General features: G+C 40.0%; 1 protein-coding gene across 1 annotated transcript in view; it reads right to left on the bottom strand.

Moving 5' to 3' along the window:
- BTBD9 (BTB domain containing 9) overlaps positions 1-27,994 on the bottom strand; it is a 447,416-nt gene that overhangs the window by 110,117 nt on the left and 309,305 nt on the right.

The raw sequence follows: 27,994 nt of genomic DNA, 5'->3' as shown, positions 1-27,994 counted from the left end.
ATGAAATAACATTTAGCACTTACAGAGGACTTTATCTTCAAAAACTGTACTTGTGGTGGACTTTATTCAATGCTTCCCTGGTTGCTTTTATTACAAAATTGCTTTCTAACAGTGTAACGGCTCACGCAGCAAACAAGTACTTAATAGGCTCAGAGAAGATTTTTCTCCATTGCTAAGATTTAGACACCAACCAAGTGTTTCTGGTCAATAAGACAACTACAGCTGTTGTTAGCTCCAGGTCACGCCTTCATATCCCCCCACAGAACTACTATTTTTTAGGGGTTAGCACCCTCAGGGCCTATCCCAAGCCCACATAGGAACTTGTTGATCAGGCAGGCTTCCAACCCGATGCAATTCAACCTTCTGTGCAGTAATTCTCAAGGAAAAAAATACCCACAGCTGTTATGTCTTAACAGCTGTAAAAGAACAATAGCTAATTAGAGAACAAGCCAATCTTTCTTAGAAATTATCAAAAAGCTGCAAAAACACACTCTTCAACACAGGCTCCTAGTTTTATCTATTAGATGAAGAAGAATCACTTTTCAATCATAGATGATGTCACATCTCCAAAAAACAATCGATTATATGTGGCATACAATTTTTAAGCTTCCTTTCCCAAAGTGCTCCTCAGTTTCTCTGTGAGAAGGCTGCCCAAACACAGTCCCAAAGAACTGAGCCATGGCCACCTCTCCAAACCCGCCAGGCCACAGTTTTTCGAATGCTGGGTTCCCCTTCCCCTGAGGGCCTATTCCTGCTTCCTTCCTTTTAGGCTGTTTTAATTAGCATTTAACTCTGTATTTGGATTGTTCTTGTACTAGCTTCAATTTTCATATCACCAAGTTTGCCTAATCCACACCACATCTTAAGATTATACTTCACCTGTCATGCTGGGCTCCACTTTAGTGAAGGAAAGAAGAGGTAACACTTCTAAACTTCAAATGTGCTCTCCCCAACTCTTCAAACATATGCAGACCTAAATAAAGCTATAGCTCTAAGCCCTTCAGGGGAAGCAGCTCACTCTGGAGAAGATGAGAAATCAGAGAAGGTGATTGTCAGGGGTAGAGGTGAGATGGGGTAGGGACAGTGGGTCTCAAACGTGCAGGTTCACTAGGATCATTAAATTCTGTCTCTTCACTCTGGGGTCTTTGACAGAAATCACATTCCAAAACTAACTATATGGTTTACTCTCTTCTGTGTAGTTTGAAAATCCTGCAGTTTAAATGCTGGAGGTTTTAGCTGAGAAAATCTTCAATTTAAAAAAGCCTTAAAGAATCAAGCATCAGACTTTTAGCAGCAGTAACTATTGTAGTATATCAGAGAGGGATTCGCTCTGTGGGAGAGCCTTGAAATTGAGGACAAAGGCATTTCCAGGTAAAGGAAAAAAAAATATCCTAAACATCCAATTCTGTGTTTGAATAGGCAATATCTCATTGGGGTGATTTTTTTCTTTTTCTAGACGTGATCTATCAGAGAAAGAGATTCCACATCTGTTTCCCAAACATACTGAGAATTTATTCATGTGGTAACTCAAATACCCAACGTGCAAATAATCATTGAAAATGGTTTTGCAAGTATTGGAAACCTCAAAATTTTTGGAAAAATTTTAATATAAGGGTTATCTTTTTCTATGAGCAGCATTGTTAGGGTTTAACATGGATTTATTTTTCCTTATGTCCTAAAAGAAGTCTGACTCAACAGACTTATTTTTGTTCCACACTACTGCTGGTTTAAAGGTCTTATCAGGTCACAACAATTTTGTGACCCAAGAGCAGAGTTGTCACTATAGGTTTTAGAATATTTCTTGTTGACTTTGTGCAAAGAACAAAGGATCTATAAAAACTTGTTTAAAGTCCCACAGAATAAGCAGTAGTTGAATACTTTTTTTTTTTAAATCCCTTTAATAAAGGAGTAACTTTTTTTTTTTTTTAAGCTGGAGGCTTCGTTCAAACCCTAACAATTTTAAATCAGACGTTTTGAGTCTTAAAGACATTGAATAAACCTTTAATAACCTTTGAGTCTTAAAGACATTGAATAAAGCTTCTTTAAAATGCATCAATGATGATAAAATTTGAGTTTTTACAAAAAGTATTCAAATACTAAATGGGGTTCTGGATGCTATAAAGAAACTGCCCCCAAAAAGATCTGTAGCAAAGATGCCCCTCTAATTCCACTTTAGCAGAATCTTCCTATCACAGCCTTTAGAGGTAGAGAGAAAAAGGTTAGATATAACAAAAAATTCTGAGATCTCAGCCCCACACACTATCCTGGATTCAGTAGTGTGAGAAGGATCTCTGGAGAAAAGATGGCTGAAACTTCTGAACATTGGACTTAGAATTCAGAGTCCTGAGGGAACAGCTTGCTTCTGGGACACTCTTGGTTCCAGGGGGCTAGAGTCCAGGGGTGTGGGTGAGGTGAAACCTCCCAAGGGAAATCTGGCTCCCCGGCTGCAAAGGCAGTCAGAGCCTGGAGTGCTCTGGAACAACTCCACTCATACTTCTGAAGTAGTTACCAGAAAAACAGCCTGGTGAAACACGCAATTTACACTACATTCTGGAGGCCAAAGTTAATCTAGATGGAGGAAACAGAATCATGCGATGGTTTTTGGTAGATTTATAGAGTGCGGTTAAAAAGGGGGGGGGAGGGCTTATATACAATATAATAAAGGTGACTTTAAAAGCACCTTTACTACTGTTTTTACTTATTTTAGTAGTTTATACTTAGTGTTTTGAGAAATAAAAAAAAAATGAATGCAGTATTTTAAATGATACTCGTTTTGAATATTTTCACCTCTGCCTGTTCGGAAGTGTCTTGTTCTGCATTCTAACTCTCCCTCCATCACTCTGCACTGTAAGCCTGAGGGGGACGGGGCCACTCAAGCCTTGCCTCTTCTGCTCTGGAGTCACTGGACAAGGCAACGGCCTGGAAAGCAAGCCCCCAGAGAGCTTGGCCTGGTCCCGTGAACAGTTTCCTAGACAATCTTCAGGAAGCCGCTTAGCTACACCAACTCACTTTCTCCACCTACAAAACAGAGCAATCCCTTCTGCTCCCGACCTTCCTCTGAACACTGACGACTGAATGGACAAGGTTTACAAGAACATTTGGAGAGTTTCAGAGAAACAAGACCCAGACTTGGCACTTGCCCAGCTATGGAGAGCCAGGTTTCCCATGTGGAAAGGGTGAGTGGGCCAGCATTTCAAAAATCTGGGTGCAGCACAAGAAGGGAGAATCTCATGAGCCACCTTGTCATTGTGAAAGGAGAGGGGCAAAGGAAGGAAGAGCCAATAACAATTCTACTGACCTGCAAAAAACTATTAGCACCTGCTAGTGTAATATGCAGCTGGCAGTTTGAGAATAACCGAGAAAGCAGTTCCTTTCTGGTCGATATTTGCTGGGGACAGCAATTTCTGACCTACTGAATCAGATCAAGATCATCTGAGTCATTAGACCAAAGAAGCTGCTTTGTGCTAACAGTGCAGTGGCTAGGGGGTCTCTTTTCATTAAACAAAAGGGTCTGCTCACAGCTGCCTTGTAGGACAGCCGCTGCTTGGAGGTTTCAAGAGCTAACACAATGGAAGGAGCAAATCAAAATACATTTAAAAAAAAAACCACAGACACAAATGGGTTTATAATTTATTAGTGAGACCGAAACTGAAAATGCCATGTGGCTGTCCCACTTTCTTGGGGGATGACGGGGAGAGAAGAGGAAGAGGGAGAGAAAAGGTTCCCTACAGTATTTAGATGGTCTTCAAATGTTCATAATTTCCTTAGGGTGTACTCGTTGCCAAGCTGACAGATGTTGCAGGAAAAACCTGTTCTATTCTGGAGAAAGGCTAACCTTTCAAGAGTGGGAGAGGGGGAGGGAGGCAGCCCATTCACTCGGTGAAGAGATGACATTAAACTGGACAGCAAACCACCCTTGGCGCACCGGATCTGTGAAAGGCTTTGTGATAGCCCTGCCAGACAGCTGTCCTGGGAGAGCTCTGCCTCAGTACGGCTTTCCTCGCCGTGAGTGTAAATTAGTTTTTAAACTCAGTATTAGAATGCCCTAGTCAAGTAAGTTATTATTAATTATTACTTTTGAAAACAACATGACTCCAAAGTGTAAGGTGCACCAATTCCCCAAAAAGAAGCCATGATGTGCCATTTTGTTCGAAGTGTTTACCCGCTTTTTTTTTTTTTTCTATTTGGGAGAGAGAGGAACAGGCTTTTCAGGGCGGAGGGTCGAGTCTTTCATTCCAGGCTTCCCAACTAGGTGTAAACTTGTGTGGGTCCTTGGCTAGCTTGGTCCTCACAATTTCCTAAAGAAAACCTTCCAACAGAGGACTGAGAAGGTTAAGTACTAATTTATGAAATAAAATGGTAGTTTTGCAAAGCCCTAGCCCTTTTCCAAAAAAAGAAGAAAGCAAGCACATTCAAGCTTTCTTGTTTAAGATTCTCAGCCTGCAAGTCAGTAGGTGCTGCAAAAATCCCCATTCTGGCTGACAAGGGCTCGGGATAAGCAGGGGAGAAGGCTGAGCTATGTCCCTCTTGAGCACAAGCTGCCTCTATCCTGTTCCTTAGGAGGCCGCACCTCCTCGTCATTGCCAAGACACGTTCCTGGCATGGTGCTCCCAACTCTAAGCCTCCCCCTAAAAAGCCACACACTCTTGCTCACTAAGTGACCATAAGTCATTTTTTCCTGTGCCCCATTTACACCCAGTGCTTCTGTCAGCTCTGGTAAGGGGTGACTCACCTAATGTCTTTGTGCGGCAGGCTGATTAACTAATCTATCCACTTAAAGATTAACAGTAATGTGCCATAAGGAAAATTATACCCCAGCATGAAAACCTGCAATTGGGGAGCCATTTTACAGGATCACATTCATTTATATCAATTATCTTGTTTATCAAAGACAATGAAACACCAATTGGTAGTAAAAAGGTACAGAGTGCACAGCGAGGAATAATTAGGTCTCGCCCTCCCGGAGGCTGAGAGCTGTTTACCACTTCACTTTGGAGGTGACGTTTACAGTGTCGGTTTTATAACTCTCTTCACATTAACTCTGAAATGTCAAAAGCAGGCAGTTAATTGTTTATCATACAAAATGTCACCTATGTAAAACACTGAGATATAAAATTGTTCTAACTGATCTACCACAAGGAATTCTGCCTTTTAGCTCTTGCAGTCTGTCTGTCAGTCTCTGCCTCAGTTTGATGGCCATTATGTGGACTGTGCGTGCAGGCAGTAACTGCCTGATGAGTGATATTCTCTGCATGTACTGTGTCCTCAGCCAATTGAAAAATAAAAATAACATGATAAGAAAATTACTATTACGGTTTAAAATAATATGTCCTCAGAAGAATGGGGGATGTCTGAACAGGAATGTCACATGCTCTGATTTTCATTCCAGCTGAGACTAAGATTCAGGGACTCGAAGTAGTTTAAACTAACAAGACTGGGTATGCACTGCCAAGTCTTCTAAAGCCACTACGTGTTGACACAAACATCATGCTTCTGCCCTCAAATCTCTGAGTCATGAAACCACGCACCAGCAAAAGAACTTCTTTCCACCACCTGACAAATTCACAGAGATCAAATCCCCTTCCTCTGCTGCCCACCACTCTAATCTTGCCAAAGCTGCCCCTCTGACAATCTTGTCTTTACCCTCAAATAACTCAATTTCCCTCTGGAGCCACAGGAGACAGACAAGAGGGGAGAATTCAGAGGGAAAGAAGGGATGAAGTGGGAGTAAAGCAAAGTGTATTTCTATGGGAAGGTCAGAGGGTCCAGGGAGGTGAGGGTGAGGTCCATGGGCTCCTTAATGTTCTACTAGACTTATATATTAAATTTTTGTGGTTAAAAAGTAGTGGGACAAATGAACGGATGACTGCAGACACTACCAGAATGAGGACAGGGTTACAGCTGTCAACGCTGCGTGATGGCAAACAGCATTCGGTGCCTATGGTAGGTTAACTCCAGCACCACTGTGGTCTTGGATATATGTTAATTTGCTTGGTTAATCCACACGCTTGGTGAAACACTAGTTAAAAAGAAAAAGAATCCCAGGGGCATGGGACCTCACCAAATCACCAAATTTACAGTTAAAAAGGAAAAATGAAGAGCACTTAGTTCAAGGAATAACTTATACCCTATCACACACAGATCCAGAAAAGCATTAAAAAGGGGAAAACTCACCATTTCAACATAACTTTGTAAAACATTTAGAAATAAGAAAAGATTACAGATTCATTTTATTTAAGAAAACAGGTACAAAAGTGCTAAAATAAATACTAGCCATCCAAGCCCAATAATGATTCAGTCACTCCATCAGGTCCAAGTGGCAAGTGTCCCAAGGATGCAAGTGTGAGTCACATGGAACTCCTATCCTTCAGGGGCCCAAGGGGGAGCCCATGACCGGGCACCAAAGTGAGAAGAGCAGTAAGGACTGAGGGGGTGTGGGGTCACCGCCAAGTGGACGGCTAAGTAGATGGCTAAGGTGACAGCAAGGAGAGGGCTGGCAGCTTGCATCAGTGTGGTGGCAGCAGCAGGAATCAACAGGAATTGGAAACGCCAATTAAAACAATAGTGACGGACTAGTTACGGCCACCGTGCTGGTGAAGAGTAGCAGGGCACACGCATTCGCTGGGCGAGGACGCGGGCCCGCGCGCTCCTGCCGGGGGAGTAGGGGTGGGGGGGTGGCACAGCCACGCAGGAAGGAAGCTGGAAGCACAGGGCAAAAATAAATAGGTGCGTACATCGATTCGCAGGGGTCTCACTCTCCTGCATGGGTCCCAGGGAGGAAAGGGGCATTAGAAATTCGTTGCGGCTTTGTTTTGGGGAGTGGGAAGCTGGAGACAACCTGGGGAGCCAGCACGAGGGGGACGAGGACGATGACAGACCTACCTCGCGGGTTCAAGCATTTCATGTGCAGTGCTGAGTACAGTGTCTGGCACGTAGTTTGACTACAGAAATTTGCTGATTACACTGTTATGATTATGATGAATACTAGGTAACATTAAGATGCAATGATACATAGAACTTTAGATAATATTCGATGAGAAAAGAATTCCTAGCACAAACATTTTCTAAAAATTAGAGCATACAAAAACCTACAGTATCAAAGATTTTAGAAGAATGTTTGAACATGAAGGAAATAGTCAAACATAGCAGAGACAATGTCCTAAAGGGGGGACAGGAGTAAAGTTTAGAGAAATATTAAGAGAAGGACTTGCGTGGACCCCTGAGCCTGGCATTATGACCTGAGGCACATGATTATCAGGACTCTATGCCTCTACAGGATAGCCGTTTAAAAACAAGGAGGGGCTCAGAGGCACGGCACTTGCCTAGCACATGTGAGACAATTGGTTTAATCCTCAGCACCACATAAAAATAAAAATAACTGAAATAAAGGTATGGTGTACTACTAGAGCTAAAAATAAAAATAAAAACAAAAAAAGGTCATTAGTTTTTTTTTTTTTTTTTTTTTTTTTTTTTTTTTTTTTTTTTTTTGGTACTGGGGAATGAACCCAGGGGCTTGTAACCACTGAGCCACATCTTCAGCCCCCAACCCCCATTTTTGGTGTTTTTAAACTTAGAGACAGGATCTTGCCGAGTTGCTTAGGGCCTTGCTAAGTTGCTGAGGCTGGCTGTGAACTCACAATCTTCCTGTCTCAGTCTCCCCAGTCACTGAGATTACAGGTGTGAGCCTCCATACCCAGCTAGGCTAGGCAATTTTTTTTTTTTTTTAATAGTTGAAATATCTGAGATAGCTGAGGCTTTGAGAAATTGTCTTATTTATCACACAGCAAAACAGTAGAAGAATGGGAATGAGGATCTGGGTTGAAACCACATCACTCTGTTCATCATTCATCATTCATTCATTCAACATTTATTAAGATCAAGATTCCAAGTGCGGGAAATACAGCAGGGCACAAAACAGACACAACCAAACCATGAGAAAAAATGTATGCTTACCGATGAAAGTAGGTGCTCAGAAAGAAAACTCTGAGATCTATGGGCATCAGATGAAGAAATTTTATCTATTCTGGTAACAGTAAGGGAAGGCATTTCTGAACAAGTGATATTAAGATGAAATATAAAGATTAATAGGAGGCTACCTGGTAAAAGGAGTGGGGTTTGAAAAATGAGGGTCATGATGAAGATAGCATAAGAAGCATTCCAGAGAAATGGCAAGTGCAAAGGTCCTGTGGTCTCCAGAGATAGCAAGAAGACCCTGCCCGGAATATAGAAAGCCAGATGGAGATTTATACAAGATGAAGCAAATATGCAGGCATCAGACCATGCAGGGCCTTGAGGGCCACAGTGAAGATTCTAAACCTTAGCCTAAGGGCAATGGGAAGTGTTTGGGTGACTGAGCAAAGCAGTGTTCTGACAGTGTCCTGCTGGAGTGGAGATCAACAGAGGGACTAGAGAGGATGCAGGGAGCCACCGAGCAGACAGCAATACCAAAGAAAGAGGCAGTGGTAGCTTGCACTAGGACGGCAGCAGCAGTGGTGACAAGGGAATATGACATCAATATAAAAGTGACTTCTATAACAAAGTATTTCTGATCATGTATATTTAGTGTGATTCCACTGCTCACTGAGGTTTTATTGAGATGTGCTTCCAATTTTTTATGAGACATCTACTGAACGTTAATGCATCAAAGAATCACTGGCAAAGAGTATGTGAATGCTCCCGAGTGACAGGTTCTCTGGGCCTTCAGCGATCATCTGCCACCTAAAACCATGTTCTGCGGCAGTTCCCCTGACCATGGGTGGAAGGGCAGCTGCTTGGTTAGGGCCAGGAGCACATCTCGCCGCTTCCCTGCAGCCACGGGACCTTCCTGCACTGCTGCGGCTCTGAACCAAGAACTCAATTCACATTTGATATTTTACAGAATCGTTTCCTGAAGATTCCAATTCCAACTCTCTAACACCTCTGCACTTTTATATCTCACTCGAGCCCCTCTCTTTTACACACCGCTTTATTACCATTTTAGTTGATTTCATCACAGCTTCATGGAAAACAACTTCACCAACGACCATTTCCCGTCATTATGGGGGCAGAACTGCAGTAATCCCCGCTTGAGCACTAGGTAGTTTTTATGGTAATTTTACATAGGTAATGTTGTGATTTTTAAGTACATTCTCTACTTGCAGCACTATACCGATTCCTGTCCTTAAAAAGGTAAGTATCTAATGCAGCTATAAAAGAAACATACCCATCTTCACAATATTAATGAGCCAATAAACTCAAAAAAAGATCGCTGCGCTGGCTCTCCCACCAGGCCTCACTCTCATCCAGGACTATGGATTTCACTGGACCCCATGCCACGCCCAGCCCTGCTGCCTGGGTGCGGAGGCGGGAGGTGGGCAGGAGGAGGGCCCCTCCCAACAGCTCACACAGCACCTGCACAACAGCCCCAACCCGAAAGGCTTCTTTTGGTTCAAAGCACAGGCTCACATCACAATTCTAACAAATAAGTGATTCGGTAATGTCCAAAAGACACTGAGATCTTTTTTCCCAGATCCTCCCTCCCATTTTAAACATCTTTCTTGACAATGAACAGCACGCATTTAAAGTGTACAATCTGATGAGTTTTGATCTACATAGATGCTGAGAAAATGTCAGCACAATCAAGACACAAAGCCCGGCCGTCCTCTCCCTGCTCCTTGGGATTCAGCCCCACCCCCACCATCCTCAGCAACCATGGATCTCATTTCTGCTGTTGTAGACTAACGGTCATAATCCAGAACTGGACGCCCAGAACTGGACGTTGATTGAATCACACATATATACTCTATTTTTCTTTTGTGTCGGGGATTGAATTCAGGGTTACTCAACCACTGAGCTACATCCCCAGCCCTATTTTGTATTTTATTTAGAGACACGGGCCTCACTGAATTGCTTAGCACCTCATTTTTGCTGAGGCTGGCTTTGAAGTCAAGATCCTCCTGCCTCAGCCTCCCCAGCTGCTGGGATTACAGACATGCACCACCACCCCTGACTATATTCCTTTTTTAAATTTGGCACCTTTCATCCAGATTCTTAAGGATTCTTGGTTTATTCATTAGAATTACCAGGCCAACCATTATACCCCATGAAGAAACTCCTCTATCTCACCAATGAAGAGGGCTGATCTTAAGTTAGTGGTCTGTCTCCAGAGCACACAGGATCCGGAGGCCGATGGAGGGCACTGGGGTTGGCCCAGCCAGTCTGCCTTGCCTCTCACTTGGGACAGGCAGCATGCAAATAGCTCTACTAAGAAACATTATTTCCCCCTATGATTATTAAAACATCACATCTTCACTGAAGAAAAAAAGATAATATGAAGAAAAATGCAATAAAAATATCCTGTAAGCCCACCATCTAAAAAACCTGTGAACATTCCGATGCTCTCCTTATGGTCTTTCTAATGCACTATTATGGGTGGACGGTGTCCCCTGCAATTTATGTGCTGAAGTTCTCACACTGTACTACGTGAATGTATCTGAAGCCAGACCTGTTAAATGCAGTCACAGGGTGAGGCCTATGTGAACGGTATCTTTCTTAGAAGAGGAAAAGTCACCAGGGATGCAACTGGACAGAGAAAAGGCAATGGACGACTTGGTGAGAAGGTAGCTTTCTGCACCAAGGAGAAAGGCCTTCGGAGAAACCCAACTGCTTGATCTTAGACTTCTGGGCTCCAGAACGGTGAAAAAACAAATTTCAGTCACTGACACCACTCTGTATGTAGTATTTTTATGGCTGTCTCAGTAAATTAACACATGCAGATATAAAGATACATGTATTTAATTTTTAAAAACCTGCATCAATCTGGCTATAATGATGGGACCCTATTTCTGTTTTACATTATGGGCGTTGACCTGTTATGGATGGTTATATAGAAATTCTAATGCATGACCGTGTCATAATTAATTTCATCATGTCCTTATTGTTGGACATTTGTAATCTTTCCCCTTTCTTTATGCTGAACATTTTTACAGAAGAAATGTTGTTCCTGGGTATTTCTTTAGGATAAATTACTTAAGGTAGAAGTAGTAGATCAAAAGGTATTTTCAAGACTGTTAGCAGATACTGCCAAATGGGCATCTAGAAAACTTGTAACATTCATATCTGAGTGGCACTTGTGACTGCCCATTTTTCAACAGTCTCACTAAGTATTTTCATTTAAAACACTGTTGCCAACAGGATTTTAAAATGAAACTTGACAAGCTGATTTTCAAGCTCACTGGAAAAGAAAATTTAAAAGAATAGCCTAAAAATTTTAGAAAAAAAGAATAACTATGCGGGTGTATCTATGAATGTAGATTTGCAGTATGAGATAGCAAAATAGATTATAACCAAAGAAGTTAGAATAGATATTTAAATTCATGATATGTGCTATTTTAAATCAATGAAGGGAAAATGAAATAATCAAAAGGAATTTCAGACAGTGGTCATATATTTTAGGAAGAAGTGTTAAATCTCTACCTCAGATCAAATGCAAATGAAATTTTAAATGGACTAAAAAGCTAAATGCTAAACATATACACACACCCTAACAATGAGAAAAAAGCAACCAACTACCAACAGCCTCTGTAAAGCAGCATTTTGTGTGTGCACACGTGTGATGGGACTGGAACCCTTGAACAGTCTACGTCTCAGCTACATTCCCATCGCTTAATTTTAGTTTTGAAACAAGGTCTCACTAAGTTGCTGAGACTGGCCTCAAACTTGAGATCTTCCTGCCTCAGCCTCCTAAGTTGATTATATGCATGATTATATGCATGTGCCATTGAACCTGGCTTAAAAGAAATACTTTTATATTTTGGGCTAGGGATAGAGTTTCTAAGTCAGTCACAAAATAAAAAAAATAAAAAAGACTGACAGATATGATCAACTCAAAGTTCAAAACTTCTGTATCAAAAATAAAAAATCAACAAAGTTAAAAGATAACTCACAGTTTGGATAAAGAAATTTGCTATATATATATATATATATATATATATATATATATATAAAGTAAAGAATACATATCCATGTATACAAATTAACAAAACAAGCAATCAAACAGAAAATTTGGAAAAGAATATTCATACCTCATATGAATATTCACAATTCACAAAAAATAGAAATGGCCAAGACATACAAGTTAAAATGTAGAAATGGTTTATTTATTGAGTGTATTTCTATAATGTTTGGGATCTTAATCATAAATTGACAATTTATAATTATATAAATTTATGGAGTACCAAGTGATGTTATAATCTATGGGTACAATGTGGAATAATTAAATCAAGCTAATTAACATATATATTAAATATGTTCTCAAATACTTAACATTTTTTGTGGTAATAACAAATGAAATTTACTCTTAGTGATTTAAAAATGTATAATACTCTATTTACATTCATTATGCTGTGCAACAGAAAACAAAAACGCGCCTCTCTCTCCTGAGGCTGTGTACTCTCTGATCAGCCTCTCCTCCTTCTCCCCTCTGAAGCCACGACTCTACTCTGCTTCTGAGTCCCGTGGTTTGAGGTTCCATGCATAAATAAGACCGTGCGCCATCTGTCATCCTGTGCCTGGTTTATTTCACTTAGCATGATGATTTCCAATTCCATCCATGTTGCCACAAATGCCAGGATCTCCTTTTTAAAGGCTGAACAGTATTCCACTGAGTACATGTCCCACATTTCCTTTCACCCAATCATCTGCTGATGGACACTTAAGTGGATTTCATAACTTGGCCACTGTGAATAGTGCATCAATGAAGATGGAATACAAATATCTCTTCCATAAACTGATTTAAAACTTTCAGGTAAATTCCCAGAAGTGGGACTGTTGGATCATATGGTAATTTTAATCTTAATTTTGTGAGGAACCTCCACACTGTTTTCCAAAATGGTTATACTAATTTACATTGCTGCTCACAGTGTACGTGGGTTCCCTTTTCTCCCATCCTAGCCAACACTTGTAACCTTTTGTCTTTGGACAATAGCTATTCTGACAGGTGTGAGATGATATCTTAGTGAGCTTGTAATTTGCATTTCCATAATGTTAGTGATTATGAGCATTGTTTCTTCTATTGGACATTTGTGTGTCTTCTTTTGAGGAATGTCTATTCCTTTGCTCATTTTCTCAACTGCTTTTTGTTATTGTTTTCTTGCTACTAAGATCTCTCTTTCTTTCTGTCTCAAATTCATCTCTTATCAGATGTATGGCTTACCATACTTTCTCCCAATCTGTAGGTTGTCTCTGCACACTGTTATGTTTCCTTTACTGTGCAGAAGCTTTCTAGTTTGATGTAATTGCATTCATCTGTTTTTGCTTTTATTGTCTGTGCTTTGGGAGTCACATCCAAAAAATCATTGTACAGACCAATGTAGTATAGTTTTCCTCATTTTCTTTGGTAGTTTTATTGTTTCTGATTTTACATTTAAGTCTTTAATCCATTTTGAGTTTTTAATGTGGCATGAGATAAGGGTCCACTTTCATTCTTCTGCATGTGAATATTCAGTTTTCCCAGCACCACTTATTGAAGAGACTAACCCTTTCCCATTGCATGTACTTGCACCCTGGTTGAAAATAATTTCTGCATGCATGGGATCATTTCTGGAATCCCTATTCTCTTCCATTGGTTAGTGTGTCCCTTTTGTTTTTGACCAGTGCCATGCTGTTTTAATTACCACAGTTTTGCAGTACATTTCCAAATGAGATAATGTGATACCTCCAAGTTTTGAACTGAGGTTTTTGTGGTTCTATATGAATTTTAGGATTAAAGAAAATTCTATGAAAAATGGCATTAGAATTTTCATAAGGACGGCACTGAATCTGTAGATGCTTTGGGTAATACAGACATTTTAAATAATATTTATTCTTCCAGTCTATGAACAAAGGATACCTTTGTCTTCTTCAATTTCTTTCATCAGTATTTTGTAGTTTTCAGTGTACAGGTCTTTCATCTTTTTGGTTAAATTTATTCCTAAGTATTTTATCTTATTTACATAGCTATTGTAAATTGTATTATTCTCTTGATGTTCCCTTTCAGATAGTTCACTGTTAGTGTAGAGTAATGCAACTGATTTCTGTGGATGGACTTTGTATCCTGAGACTTTACTGCATTTACTAGTTCTAACAGCTTTTTGGTGGACTCTGTAGGTATGTCTGTGTATAAGATCATGATGTCAGCAAATAGTGACAATGTTATTTCTTCCCTTCCTATTTGGCATATCCTTCATTTCTTCCTCTTACCTAATAGTTCCAGTAAATATTTCTATATTTTATATGAGAAATAATAAATGTGTTACTTACATAAATACAAATTTAAAAAGATTTGCCAATTAAGCCAAAAAATGGAATCTTTTTCAATACGCATTTCTTCAATTATTAGTGAAGCTAAACTCTTTCAAGTTTATTGACTATTCTGTTTCATTTTCTTTTTTAAATAAATTGTTGTTTACATAAACTTTCTATTGGGGATTCATTCTTTTTTCTTATTTGTATTTCTTTTACATTAACAACCATAACTCATTGTCATATATGTTACAATTATTTTTTCTCAGTTTGTCAAACACCTTTGAATTCTGTTTATGGTTTCTCCCTTTGCTTTTATGCTGAGGAAGTTGTTCCCTACCTTGAGATCAGATACACTTATTAATGGCTCCCTACAGTTCTTTTGGCGCAACAATGTAAAATCTAACTCTTTAACAGGAAACTATTTTAGTAAGTACTATGTGGGAAGAATTTCACATAACTGTTTTCAGTTGTCAACTGTCTCAATATCATTTGCTCTATAACCCTTCCATTCTTAACTGATAGGAAATGTCATCTTTATCTTGCACTAAATTATTAAACTTACTATGATTCTAATGCAGAGTATAGATGGTTCCTTAATTTATCTACCAGCTTATTCTCACTATAATGTCATATTTCTTTTGGTATGCAGTATTAATATTAATATATAATGATATAAGATTCCTCATTTTTTTTTAACTTCCTCAGGTTTTTTTTTTTTTTTTTTTTTGTGGGCGGGGAGTGAAATAGTTCCACTTATTTTCTTTGAAATCTGAAAAATAAACTTTAAAAAACAGTTAACACTCTCTGATAAGCAGATGATGATATATAATGGGGGTGGGAGGGAGGCAAGAATGGAGGAAGGAAGGATTGTATAGAGGAAAAAGAGGGGTAGGGAGAGGGTGGGGGAAGGAAAAAACAGAACGAGACAAACATTATTACCCTATGTACGTATGATTACACAAATGGTGTGACTCCCTGTACAACCAGAGAAACAACAGTTGTGCCCCATTGTGTACAATGAATCAAAATAAATTTAAAAAAAAAAAACAATTGACATTCTGGGAAATCTTGCATTAAATCTGTAGATTAGGATGGGAAGAACCAATATTTTTACTTTATTTTCTCATCCAAGAATATGTGATTCCACAACTCAGTTCTTAAGGTTGTATAGTTTCTTTCTATTCCCACATAGGAATTTGTGAGAGAAAAAAAGCTGCCCACTGCCCACAGATCTCCCTGGCATCAGTACCTCGTGGCCACACTGTCTGTGGGTGCACATCATCCTACCGGCTCCTACCTTTCTTCCTGACCCATTCCTCTTCTCTAAGGGCATATGAGTCAGGGATGGTGCCTAGGGATGGATGAGGTATAAAGCAGGAGTGTAGCTCTTGAATTGTTACTAGGTGTATTACGGTTTTGATTGTTATTATGAATGGTATGGATTTTCCCTCCATTATACTTTCTACTAGTTACCATATGTACTAGAGAAAACCAAAGCAATGTCAAATAGAGAGCAGTCATCAGGGCCAGCTTTGTGGGCATGTGACCTCTACAGATAGCTTACTACACTCAGAGGAGGCCTGCACTTAATTTAACGATCCACTGTCCCGGTCTTTAAATTCTTAATAATCTTATCTTTGAACTTATGCTTTTAAAGTAAGGTCTAAGGGTAATAAAAACTGATCACAAGCAGAGGAGATGTGCAAAATGTGCATGTCCAACATCATTGCTATTCCAAATTGTGTATGATGTTCACGATGCCCCACAAGCATGGAGAGGCAATGCACTCACACTGCCCGGAGACTGTGAGACTTGATCAAATGCCAGGGAAACCTGACATGTCTAAGACCAAGTAAGCAGGGCTGCTGGCAATTTGGAGAGGTTGCACTTTCCCTTCATACCAGAATTTGCTTCAAATAAAAAGGTAAAGACATTTAAAGGAGCACTAATGACCAAGGAACTCTATCCTATCTTTCTTTACTCTCCTTAGTACTCTATGTTACTCAAATACACATGTTGAAAATAATGACACAGAATGAAAAGGAACAGAATCCAGTTGTTTTGTTTTGTTTTGTTTTGGTTTTGGTTTTGGTTTTGGTTTTTTTTGACAGGAGTTGGAGAATCAGCACTGGGGATTGAACACGCACATAACATGCTCTGCACATGCTGGACCAGTGCTCTACCATGGCGCTACACCCATAGCCCAACCTAGCCCAGCCTAGCCTAGCCTAGCCTCGCCTACCCAGTGTCTTGTTAAATTGCCCAACTTGTGATCCTCCTGCCTCAGGCTCCAAGTAATTGGAATTGCAGGTTTGAACCATCATGTGTGGCTCTATAGATTCTTTAAGTTTTTCCTTACTTATTAACAAACCAAAATTAGAGTGTTTATAGACCATGCATGTAACAATAAATGCAGTGTTTTCACTGTTCTGGTAATAATTAAATTCATACACCTGTATCAGCTACCAAATAAAAATTATGCACACCTGTAATCCCAGTGGCTCAGGAGGCTGACGGAGGTGGATTGTAAGTTCAAAGCCAGCCTCAGCAACTTAGGGAGGCCCTAAGCAAATTAGTGAGACCCTGTCTTGAAATAAAACATAAAAAGGGCTAGGAAGGTGGTTCAGTGGTTATGCACCCCTGGATTCAATCCATGGTCCCCTTTTAAAAAAAAATCATGCCAAGTTAAGAGAGAGACTGAAGAAAGGAAAAAGCTTTTTTAAAAAGCCTTTAATGAAGGGCTGGGGTTGTAGCTCAGTAGTAAAGTGCTTGCCTAGCATGTGTGAGGCACTGGGTTTGATCCTCAGCACCATATAAAAATAAATAAATAAAATAAAGGTATTGTGTCCATTTACAACTAAAAATTTTATATATTTTTTTTAAAAGCACCTTTAATGACACTTTTTTCCAAATTCTGAACAAAGGATCCCATGTTTTCATTTTGCACTGTGTCCCACAAATTATGTCACTGACTCTGAGGTCACAATAGGTACATTTTGTGTGTGTGTGGAACTGGGAATGGCTACTTCTTTATTTTAGGCTTCATAAACTCACTGTTTATATAATGGGTGATTACTGGATTGTTACTGGTACTAAAAACAAAAAGATCAAAACACCCACATGTCTATTAAAGGAGACGGTTAAATAAATTAGAGCACCTTCACCAGTGGGTACTGAACAAGTGTAAAACAGAATGAGAAAGCTCTACAAGTACTGGTGAAAAAAGACCTCCAAGAACCCTGTTAACTGAAAAAAGATATGAGTATGTGCCACCATTTTTAATAAAAAGGGAAGAAATAAGAATATATATGTGTAATACCTATTCAATACACTGATTTAAAAAGTTCCTAGGTTTGGAGATTTAGGACTGGGCTACTGGGTTAGGGACTAAGCCAACAAAATTAGATCTTAGGTCCCCTTGACCACCACAATATCCTTCACAGTCAGTGCAGCCAGAGAAACATCTTGCCTATTACAATCTTTCTATGCATTATGCCAGTCTGAGGCAGAACCATGGTTTGTGAGAAAGCAATATTGCCATGTGATATTGAATACCTACTCTGAAATGTCCCATTTAAGAACAAGTTGTGCACACTTATAATACCTGAGCACGTGCACACGTGCGCACACACACTACTGTATTTATATATCCCTGCTATAGGTAGGGGATATATAAGTAGAGTTCAAAAAATTCAATCTTATAAAATGTAGGAGTGAACCCTGAAAAACAAGAGCTGTCAAGTCTTTTTTCAGGCAGCCTTTATTTAAAAAACAAAAAGTGGACAGGAGGATGAAAGCACACGTACGTACACCATGGACCACACGCTAAACTGAGACTCCTACATGACTGCAGGAAGTCGTTTTCTAACCACCACCCCACACTATTCCCCAACAGCAAGTGTATCCCATTCTTTTTTGAGAATATAGCCTCTGTGGAAGGCAAAAAACAAACATTACACCATATTGTGGGGTTTTTACTTTTCCAAGATTTTCTTAAAACTAACCCTCTTGTGAGAAAATTACGCTTTATCCTCTACAGAGGAAAAGTGAACCACACATGTCTCTATTGCTCCTCCTCTGGCAACCCCCACCTCACACCAGGTGCCCCACAGGAAGGGGCTCTGGCTGTGCAGTGGTCAGACACAGCCCTTTGTACAGGGTGACCATCTGGGATCCTCCAGGCTTCTGCTTTCCCTGCCTGAGGACTGAGCGAATGACCCCTCAGCTGGGGCTCTTTCTTCCCTGACTCCTTCCCTCAGCTCAGGCTGCTGCTCCTGTTCAGTGCTGCCATCATGTCTGGGGAACACCCCAACACACCACTTATTTGACTGTGCTGTCACCTTTTAGGTCCTCCTGTATTCGCTTATATGATTCTCCAAGGCAGAAACTGCACCTATGTCTCTTTCTGTCCCCAGTGCCTAAGATACACTTGGCAGCCTCCTAATAAGTGTCTGCTTAATGCCGAGTCATTTACAGTAGCTAAGGAAGTTAAGTTTCACTGACAATTAGAACCAGCCTTAATGCCTGACTAGAGAATCAGCTGGGAAAGAACAGACTCTCGCCGAGTCCAGGGCCACTGCAGGGAACTGCCTGCAGGGGGGCAAGGGCCCCACTTCATACACTAATGAACTCCGCTTCTCCCAAACCAGTTTCTGCTGCAGGGGACACTTATTTTTCTATACAGAGTTATGAAGTACCCAAGACATGTGGGTTCAAAGCCCTTCACAGTCCAGCTTTCCAATTCTGTTTACTTTCCCAGAAATCTTACAGCAATTCTGAACACAGTTACGATCTTAGAGTACTTTTAAATGAGACTGGCAACTATAGACCACCTATTTCCACCTCCCGCCTTCAGCTCCTGGGAGGGAAGTAAGTGTCACCTATTTTTGTTGCAAGGTAAATTAGTACTTTTGTTGTGCTCTGTAAAACTTATTGAATTCTTCAAGGCTCGGCTCAACACGCCGCTCTTTGTGAAGCCTTATCTTATTAGGCAAGAAAACACAAAGGTTTTCTTTATATCCCAACTAAATATTTAACCTTTCCCCACGGTTCATGCCTCTGTTATTCTCCATGCCATAGTTCCATGCCTCACCCATGTCCAGCAATGCTGACTTAGATGGCGGGTTCCCTGCTGGAAGGAACCCTGTTCACACTGCTTTCCGCCTTTGAGCTCCTCTCTTCCCGTGCTCCACCCTGCAACTCAAAGGCTAAACCTCTGCACACTGAGCTCCAAGACTCCCCTTACCAGCCTGGCTTTTGGTTCTGCCAACAGGGGAAACTGGCGGGAGACTGGAAGACAGGAGGAAGAAAACATGTTCCGTGCTACCTGCCCTCTGGTGGTAAGGATGGCAGGGCAGTTGGCCGGGGGGCCTAGTGCTCCTGTTCAGACCACACAGTTCCAGGGGTGGCGGAGGACGGGAGGGCCCAGCAGCTTCAGCCACAGAGTTCCTGTGCTTATGCTGCCTATTTTGGTTGCATTAGGCCAACTACAACTAGAAACTAAAATTAAAAAGCCACCAGTCATTTGGCCCCATTATAGGAAACATATAACAGCCTAAAGCTGATAAAAGGATCTTCTTCCTATTCTTTGAATAGGTTAAAGAATTCTGAATTTCTGAGCCTAGAACCCCATGTTCTAGTTAGTATATTTTAAGAAGAGATTTTTCAGAAGATCCAGGAGACCTTAACAAGAAAATGCTGAATACCACATTCCAATATCCATGTAGTGTTTACTGCTCCCCCAGGTCTTACTAAAAGCTTATTCTCTATTCATCTAGAAGACTCATAGGAAGAGCTATTTAAAGAAGAAATGTAAATGGCCCTTAAACCTATGAAATGATGCTCAATTTCTCTCGTAAGAGAAATGCACTTAAAACTGTGCTGAGGTATCATTTTTTTCTTATCAAACTGGCTAAAATCCATTGGCTAGGCTGTGGGAAAGTAGTTTGTAACTACACAATGCCAATGTGAATTTAAAATGGCACTATCTCTATGAAAGCAATATCTAACAAAATCCTGTGTGCATTTCCCCTTTGATCATGCAATCCCTGTTCTAGGAATCTATACTAAAGATAGATGAGCAAAAATGGGAAAAGGTCTATGCATAAGGAAAGAGCACTATTTCTAGTAGCAGAAGACTAGAAACAACCCAAATGGTTCATCAAAAGACAATAGGCTTTGAGTAAACTACAACATCTCTACATTGAGGGCCATGAAGCTACAAACAGGAATGAATGGTGTCTTTCTATATAGCTGGCACTAGAGTAAGCATTAAGTACAGAAAAGGCGAAGAAAAAGATGTGACACATGTAGCATGTTGCCAATTACTTTGAACAGTTGGGGAATACAAAATATAAACATATTAACATATATATTTATACATCATAAACATATTTATTAAATGGGAGAACAAAAAAAAACAAAGAGGGAAATAAGATTACTTATGGGGTAGAGGAACAAAAAAAGAAGCTTGATTTATCTGACTGTAGCTCTTTTTTTAGATATGATTTTAAGACCATGCACTTCACAATTATAAAACAAAAATTTTTAAATTTTGTTTTGCTTTGTTTTAAACCAGAACATTCATTGCGTGACTAACTATTGAAACTCTCAAGCTGAACTGGAAGCCCCAACAGTTCTCTCTGGGTTTTGGTGTTGCTCCTTTACAGAGTCCATGCCTGACTCTGTGATACACAACTTTTAGACGCCTCATTGGACCAGTTCTGGAGGAATGTGATCTTGTGCCCTGGATACCCCAGTGATACTTTTTCTTGCATTTGGCAGAGTAGACACATTTGCCACAAATTCTGGAGGTGGTAGGCCTAGAGCATAGCAGTGTGACATGTGCATCATAGTATGATGCTTTCTAAACAATGACGCTTCCTTTGTCATCTGGCTTCTGTCACAGAGACGAAAGAGCTAAGGCAAAAAACATTTTAAAGCAACCCCTACATAATGAAAGCAAAGTAGAACAGAAGAAATAACAGTATACTGAAATGGTGAGCTGCACAGATTTATTTCAAGTAACTTAAAAATACAGCCATTTTATTTCTAGTGCAATAAGCCCAGAGGACATAAAAAATAATTGTAAAAATCTTAAACTATTTTCAGTAATCAGATGTTTCGTTGAGTTTTGGTACTGTTATTCTATAGCTATTTTGTATGTACTGGGGATAAAGTAAATGAATGATTGAACTGTGTCACTGGTGATCAAGATTTTCAGTATGGAGAAAAGGAGATCAAAGAAAGAAAGAGAGGTTAAACAACAATCTTGGAGTATTGAATTTGAAGTGTCACAAGGTATTCATGATACATTTTATATGTTAAATATATGATATACAAATATTTAAGAATATGTGCATGTTTTAGGCCTACTGAAAGCCTAAAAGTGTGACACAATAGCAAAGTTTACCTACTGTGCCTATACTGAGGTTTCCAAATATCATTTCACACTCAACAGAACCAGGGTGTCTTGAAGAAATGGCTGATTCCAGATCAAGGGCAAAATGTACAAGATGAACCTGGGACATCTGGTCATGCCAGAAATCAAAGAACAATTGAGGACTATTGAAGTTGGGTTAAAAGGGCTCCAGAACAAATTCAAAGAGGCTAAAGAACAATTTAAAGATCAATAATAATAACTGCAACTGATTAGCAGATGCCAAATGTGTTTAATTCCATAAATTCAAAATGATATGTACCCACTACCTTCTAATAATTCTCACAACAAAGCTCTTTGGTTATCTTTTGAGAATGCTAGGAAACACTTCTTCATTTTAATAAATGGTAAATAAAAGGAAAAAATAGAACATTTAGACTTCTTTCCTTGTGTAAACTGCATTTTAGGATTACCAAGCAAGTCTTCAGGGAAGTATTATCTTTCTAGCTACTACATGAAGAAGGAATGACAGAATTGGACTGTAATTATTTTGCAATACCAAATTTATGAAATAATGGATCTAGGAAATAATTGTCAATGGGTGTGAACATCTTAAAGAGAAAGACACCAGAGCTTTTTTGTGCTTCTTGATAGACACACTTAACACTACTTATGGAACAGTACTATCTAATAATAATAATAACAACAAAACAATGACAATAATAATAATAGTTGAATCTGACTAAGTTCTAAAAAATGCAATGGCTGGGCATGGTGGTGCATGCCTGTAAACCCAATGGTTTGGGAGGCTGAGGTAGAGGATCACCAAGTTCAAAGTCAGCCTCAGCGACTTGGTAAGGTCCCAAGCAACTTGGCGAGACCCTGTCTCAAAATAAAATATGAAAAGGGATGGGGATGTGGCTCTGTTAAACACCCTAGGGTTCATTCCCTGGTACAAAAAAAAAGTAAGAAAATGAAAAATAACATGCTTAACATTACCATAGGGATTCCGTGACCAAAATCAAGGCTGTCAGAAACTATAGGACATATCTAATTTCTTCAACAAATTTTAATGGGGAGGGGTGGAAGAGAAAGACAGACAAGAGACAAGATAAATGGAAGGGAACCTATAGATTTAAAGATATTTAAGTCATAACAGCTATTGGCATAAGGTGAACCTTATCTGAATTTATTTGTGTCACTAGAGATCAATCCCAGGGTCTTGCATATGGCTAGGAAAGCACTCAACCACTGAACTACATCCCCAGCCCTGCTTATTTTTTTTTTCCTGAATTCTGATTTTAACAACTCATAAAACATACTCTCACTCCAGATTTTGAAACAATTAGGAAAATTTCATCACTAACAGAATATTTAATGCTTTTAAGGAATTACTGTTCAATTTTGGGAAACTATGCTAGTGTTATGATTATGGCTACAAAAAGGTGGCCTTACTTTTAGAGATATATAATGAAATATTTATGGATGAAAATAATAAGATGTCTGGGGATTGGCTTTAAAATAATCTGATGGGGGAGGAAGTCACAGTTAAATTAGGTTGGCTGTTAGTTGACAGTTCTTGAAGACAGGTAATAGGGACTATTCTTTCTATGTGAATGTAAAGGCAAGATGCAATGAAAAGGAAGATTTGGTCACAAAGACAAAAAAACTGACTAAAACAGAAACTGGTACTGAGAAGTGGGGTTGTTCCTGTTACTAACCTAACCATATGGTTCTAGAGTTTGGGGTTTGGGGGAGGAATTTTGAAAAGTTTAGAGATGCAAGCTGGAAAAGTTTTAAAATGTTGTAAGTCAAGTTTAATGGTCAATTCCGGAGCTAGCTCAGAAGACCCGAATGCCAATAGGTCTGTGGACAGTAAAGACTGGGCTTGTAAGGTTTCAGAAGAGAAAAAGATCACTCAATTTCTCCCACAATTTCATGGGAAATTGGAATAGAAGCTACTTGTATTACATTCTGGCAAAAAAAAAAAAAAAAGTTGTCTACATTTTGCTCATGTCCTAAGACTTACTGAGAGGCTGAATTTAAGGTGATGGCCTAATTAATGTGGCAGAGGAAATTTAAAGGCAGCACAGCACTCAGGTGGCAGCATGGATATTACTGGTATATGTGAGCCAAATTTACTGTGATAATCAGAAGCAGAAAACAGCAAAAAGATTTAAAAAGCTTACAGTTTATCTGGAAAAGTGCAAGTAAAACTGGGCTAATGAAGGTATGGTTGTTAAACAGATTATAGCCACTGCAGATTCACCGAGTACTTTACCCAGAGGCAATATGAAATATGGCTCGAGGGCATCTCAGGAATTGCCAAGACCACACCCACCTCAGGATCAAGGGTGTAAAGTGAAAATTTTTTTTCATAAAAGAACACTGGGCACCCTGCTTGCACAGGGCAGTCTAGGAAGTTCTTTCACCATGCTCAGCTGCACAGTAACTCAGAGGCTACTGCATTTGTGGTGCCAGGAAGCTTGGTTACTGCTGAAGATGGTGGCAGACCTTGGCTTCAACCATGTGATATTGGTTCTACAAGATTGCAGGATGCTGAAGTTAGGGGGAGGCTTCCACTGTGATTTCAAAGGAAGGCCTAAGAGGCCAGACAAAATCCAAGAGGTTTGAAGTCCCTATGGGCTGCCACTGAGAGAGTGATGAGTGAAGAAGTAAGAAGGAAGCAAAAGTTGCATTGGAGACCCCTGAGATTAAGAGATACCAGTAAAGTGGAGGGTCTGCTGAGGAAAGCTTCAGGAATTGAGCAGACAAGCCAACAGAGAGACCACGTGGACTGCAACCAGCAAGCAATGAGCTATACAAGCCCTCCAGAGAGGACATCATGATGTCATGTGCCCCAAATGCTGGACATGGAGCTACAGAACTTGTTTGCCCGGCTGGATTTCAGACTTGCTTTTATCCCATTCCTTCTTTATATGTCAATATTTCTCCCTCGTGGAATGGAAATATTTACTGTGTGCCATTATAGTGGATATAATTAACTTAATTTTGATTTTTATAGCAGTTCACACTGAGAGTTTGTTTTGAATCTCAGGAGACTGAATTTAAGGTGATGGCCTAAATAATTCCAGGGTAATGCTGGAATTATTAAGACTATTGAAACTATTGAAAATGAACTAAATTTATTTTGCATTGTGAAATGGGCATGAACTTTTGGGGACCAAGGGTGGAATGTTATGGTTTCAATATGATGTGTCTCCCAAAATCTTGTGTAAAACAAAATGCAAGAACATTCAGAGAGGAAATGATTAGATTATGACAAATGTGAAATAATCAGTAGATTAATTCACAAATGGATTAACTGGGTGGTAACTGTAGGAAGGTAGGTAGTGACTGAAGGAAGTATGTCACTGGAGGTGTATGACTTTGGAATTTATATTTTGTCCCTGGTGGGCAGAGCTCTCTTTGCTTCAAGGCTGCCACGTTCTGAGCTGCTTTCCTTCACCATCCACCATGATATTCTGCATCACTTCAGGCCCAGAGATAGAGTCAGTCGACCACAGACTGAACCTCTGAAACCCTGAACCAAATAAACTTTTCTTCCTCTAATTGTTCTTGTCAGATCTTTGGGGCATAGTGATAGAAAGCTGACTAAACCACAAGGCAAACACATTGTGGGGCAGAAAACTTATAAAATAGTAGCCAATTCTAATTTTTCTTCCATGCCTCACTGATAAGATAGCATAGGGTTTCCTACAAATGCCTCCTAACAGAGGAGCAGTCATCACAGGCCTGTTCTCCCCAAACAGAATACATCCCAGCAAGATCCAGAAGCAGTTACAGAATGAGAAGAGGTTGTGGTGGCAGCAGGTAAGATCAATGTGGGAGAGCTGGGGACATTCCCAAGGATAAGACCCTGGAGAACCTCAAAGCTTTCCCATGAATCTTTGCAAGTAAATTAGCATTGAGGAGAGACATGCTATCATCAAAAACAGGAAAGAAACTCTTTGGTGGGAAAAGAAGACTAAAATGTCATGCAGCTGGTGCAGTTTTTGTTTTGCTTTTTTTTTTTTTTTTTTTGGGGGGGTCGGGTGGTGTGCCAGGAATTGAACCTAGGGCACTTAACCACTGAGTCACATTCACAGCCCTATTTATTTATTAGTTAGTTAGTTTGTTTGTTTATTTATTTTGAGAAAGTGTCTCACTAGGTTGCTTACAGCCTCGCTAAGTTGCTGAGGCTGGCTTTGAACCTGCAATCCTGCCTCAGCCTCCCAAGCCACTGGGATTATAGGCATGCACCACCACACCTGGCAACTAATGCAGTTATTTTTACTTGTATTATTTTCTGGCATTGCTATGCATCTTAGGCAGTAACATTACAAAAGATAAAAAATACAAATATTTTTACAGTCATTTTTTAAGGCCTATACTAAAATGATTAGAGGAGCTTATCAGATTATGAAAGGAAGACTAGGAACTGTAAAAGAAGGAAGTTCTGAATTTAGAAACATAAAAGTAGGTTTTGATACTATATTAGTTATTCATGATATTATTTTAGTTTTACTAATTTTTTTTTCCTGCCATGAAAATCTGGGATTGATATCAGTGATTCTCAGAGGTTGACAGCATACTTCACAGGACAGGAAGGTATAAGAAGCAGCAATTTATGATTTAAAAACAACTCTGAGCTGGATGTGGCAATGCATGCCTACATTCCCAGCTACTTGGGAGGCTGAGGCAGGAGGAATGCTTGAGCCTAGCAGCTGGAGGCCAGCCTGGGCAACACAGGGAAGCAATGAATAAATAAATAAATAAAATGAAAAAGAAAACTCCTGGTGAATCTGACACACCTGTGTTCACACTAGAGGACCACTCCTTTCTGGGAGGTTCCTCCAAGGTAGCTGGCTGAGGCCTGTGGGTTGCTAAAAAGGACCTGAGATAATCAGCATGGAAAGCTGGCCATTACTATTTCAAACACCTCTCTAAGCGAAGAAAAGCTGCAATGTCAGACAGAGGATAATGAGATCCCCCCCCCCCGTACTCCTTCACAGTCACGCCACCTCCCTGCCTGCCCAGCGCAGGCAGTTCTGAGCTGTGAAGATGTCCCAAGTAGGGCCAGAGGGGCTCCCACTGCAGGCCATCTGCTGGCAAGTGTACACATATTGCTGCCTGCCTGCACCACTGCTCCCATTTGGTTGAGGGACAATGACAGGATGATTGCAGTGCTCTTTGTAGTCAAACTTGTGACCATCACAGAAAAGTGCTCAAAGAAAAGTGTTCAATCAGACACCAAAAACACTTCTTGCATCTTTGCAATCTTCTTTCATCGCCTGACGTGCCTGGGACTGCTTCTGAAAGTGCCAAGTGGTTTGGCGAGCACAAAACACTCACACCAACAACAGCATCCCTTACTGTAATTCAGACTGAGTTTCATTCTGTGATGGCCTCTCATATCAGATGGGCCTGTTTCTTTGATAATTACTGTGTCCTCCAAGAAGGCACCTCCAAAGGGGCATTTCAAAAATGTAGCACGTGGGGCTAAATCAAGTAGCCCAATGCTACCCATACTGAGAATAAGCAGGACCTTGGTTAGTGAGGACTCTCTGGCTGCACAGTCATACACACAGTGAGGCCTACAGTCTACAGAAGAACCTGGGTGAGGAGGAGGAAAAGGAGGGTTCTCTCCTAAACCTATACAGCCTACAGGGTTAAAAACAGTTAACACCAGGTAATGCTTAAATATTGTTAACGTTCAAATTGCTTAAAATTCATAGAAATTAACTTTGATATTTAATATTAGAAGTTGTACCCATAACAAAGTCAAAACTAAAACAATAATTTTGATTGAACTCTAAAAGGTCTCTACATATTGGAAAATTTTCCACTCCTGCTACTTCACTAATATTACTCTCCCAAATTCCCATAAGTAAAGGATTAATAGGACACAACAGGTGTTAGGAAAATTTAGGCTGTGACCATTCAGAGAGTTGGTAAACATTTTTGAGTTACACTCACCTTTCCCATTCTAGTCATAACCAAGTTTTCAGGACATGTATCAATATGGATATGTGTCCCAACATGGACAGGGCTTGAGAAGGTGTAGCGAACCAAGTTCCTTTGAAAAGACATAGAATTCTATTTTGGGTACTGCAAGGCAAGAGCATCTTAACCCCCTACCCCTGAACATATGGAGTAAAGACAAATTTTCAAAGCTCTCATTAGTTTAACTATGATCATTGCAGGAAGGGAGTGAAGACATGTGAGTATGAGAAAAAGAGAAGAGGAACAGGTAGTCTGATGAGAAAAGCCACTCAAGATACACGGTGATCCATCACCCCAGGATGGACTGTACACAATGCCCAGCTAAGTACTACCTAAAGCAGAACCAAA

The sequence above is a fragment of the Sciurus vulgaris genome, assembly GCF_902686455.1.
Source record: "Sciurus vulgaris genome assembly, chromosome: 7".
Lineage (NCBI taxonomy): Eukaryota > Metazoa > Chordata > Mammalia > Rodentia > Sciuridae > Sciurus > Sciurus vulgaris.
The sequence above is the reverse complement of the archived record's forward strand: the minus strand, read 5'-3'. Positions and strand labels throughout refer to the sequence as shown.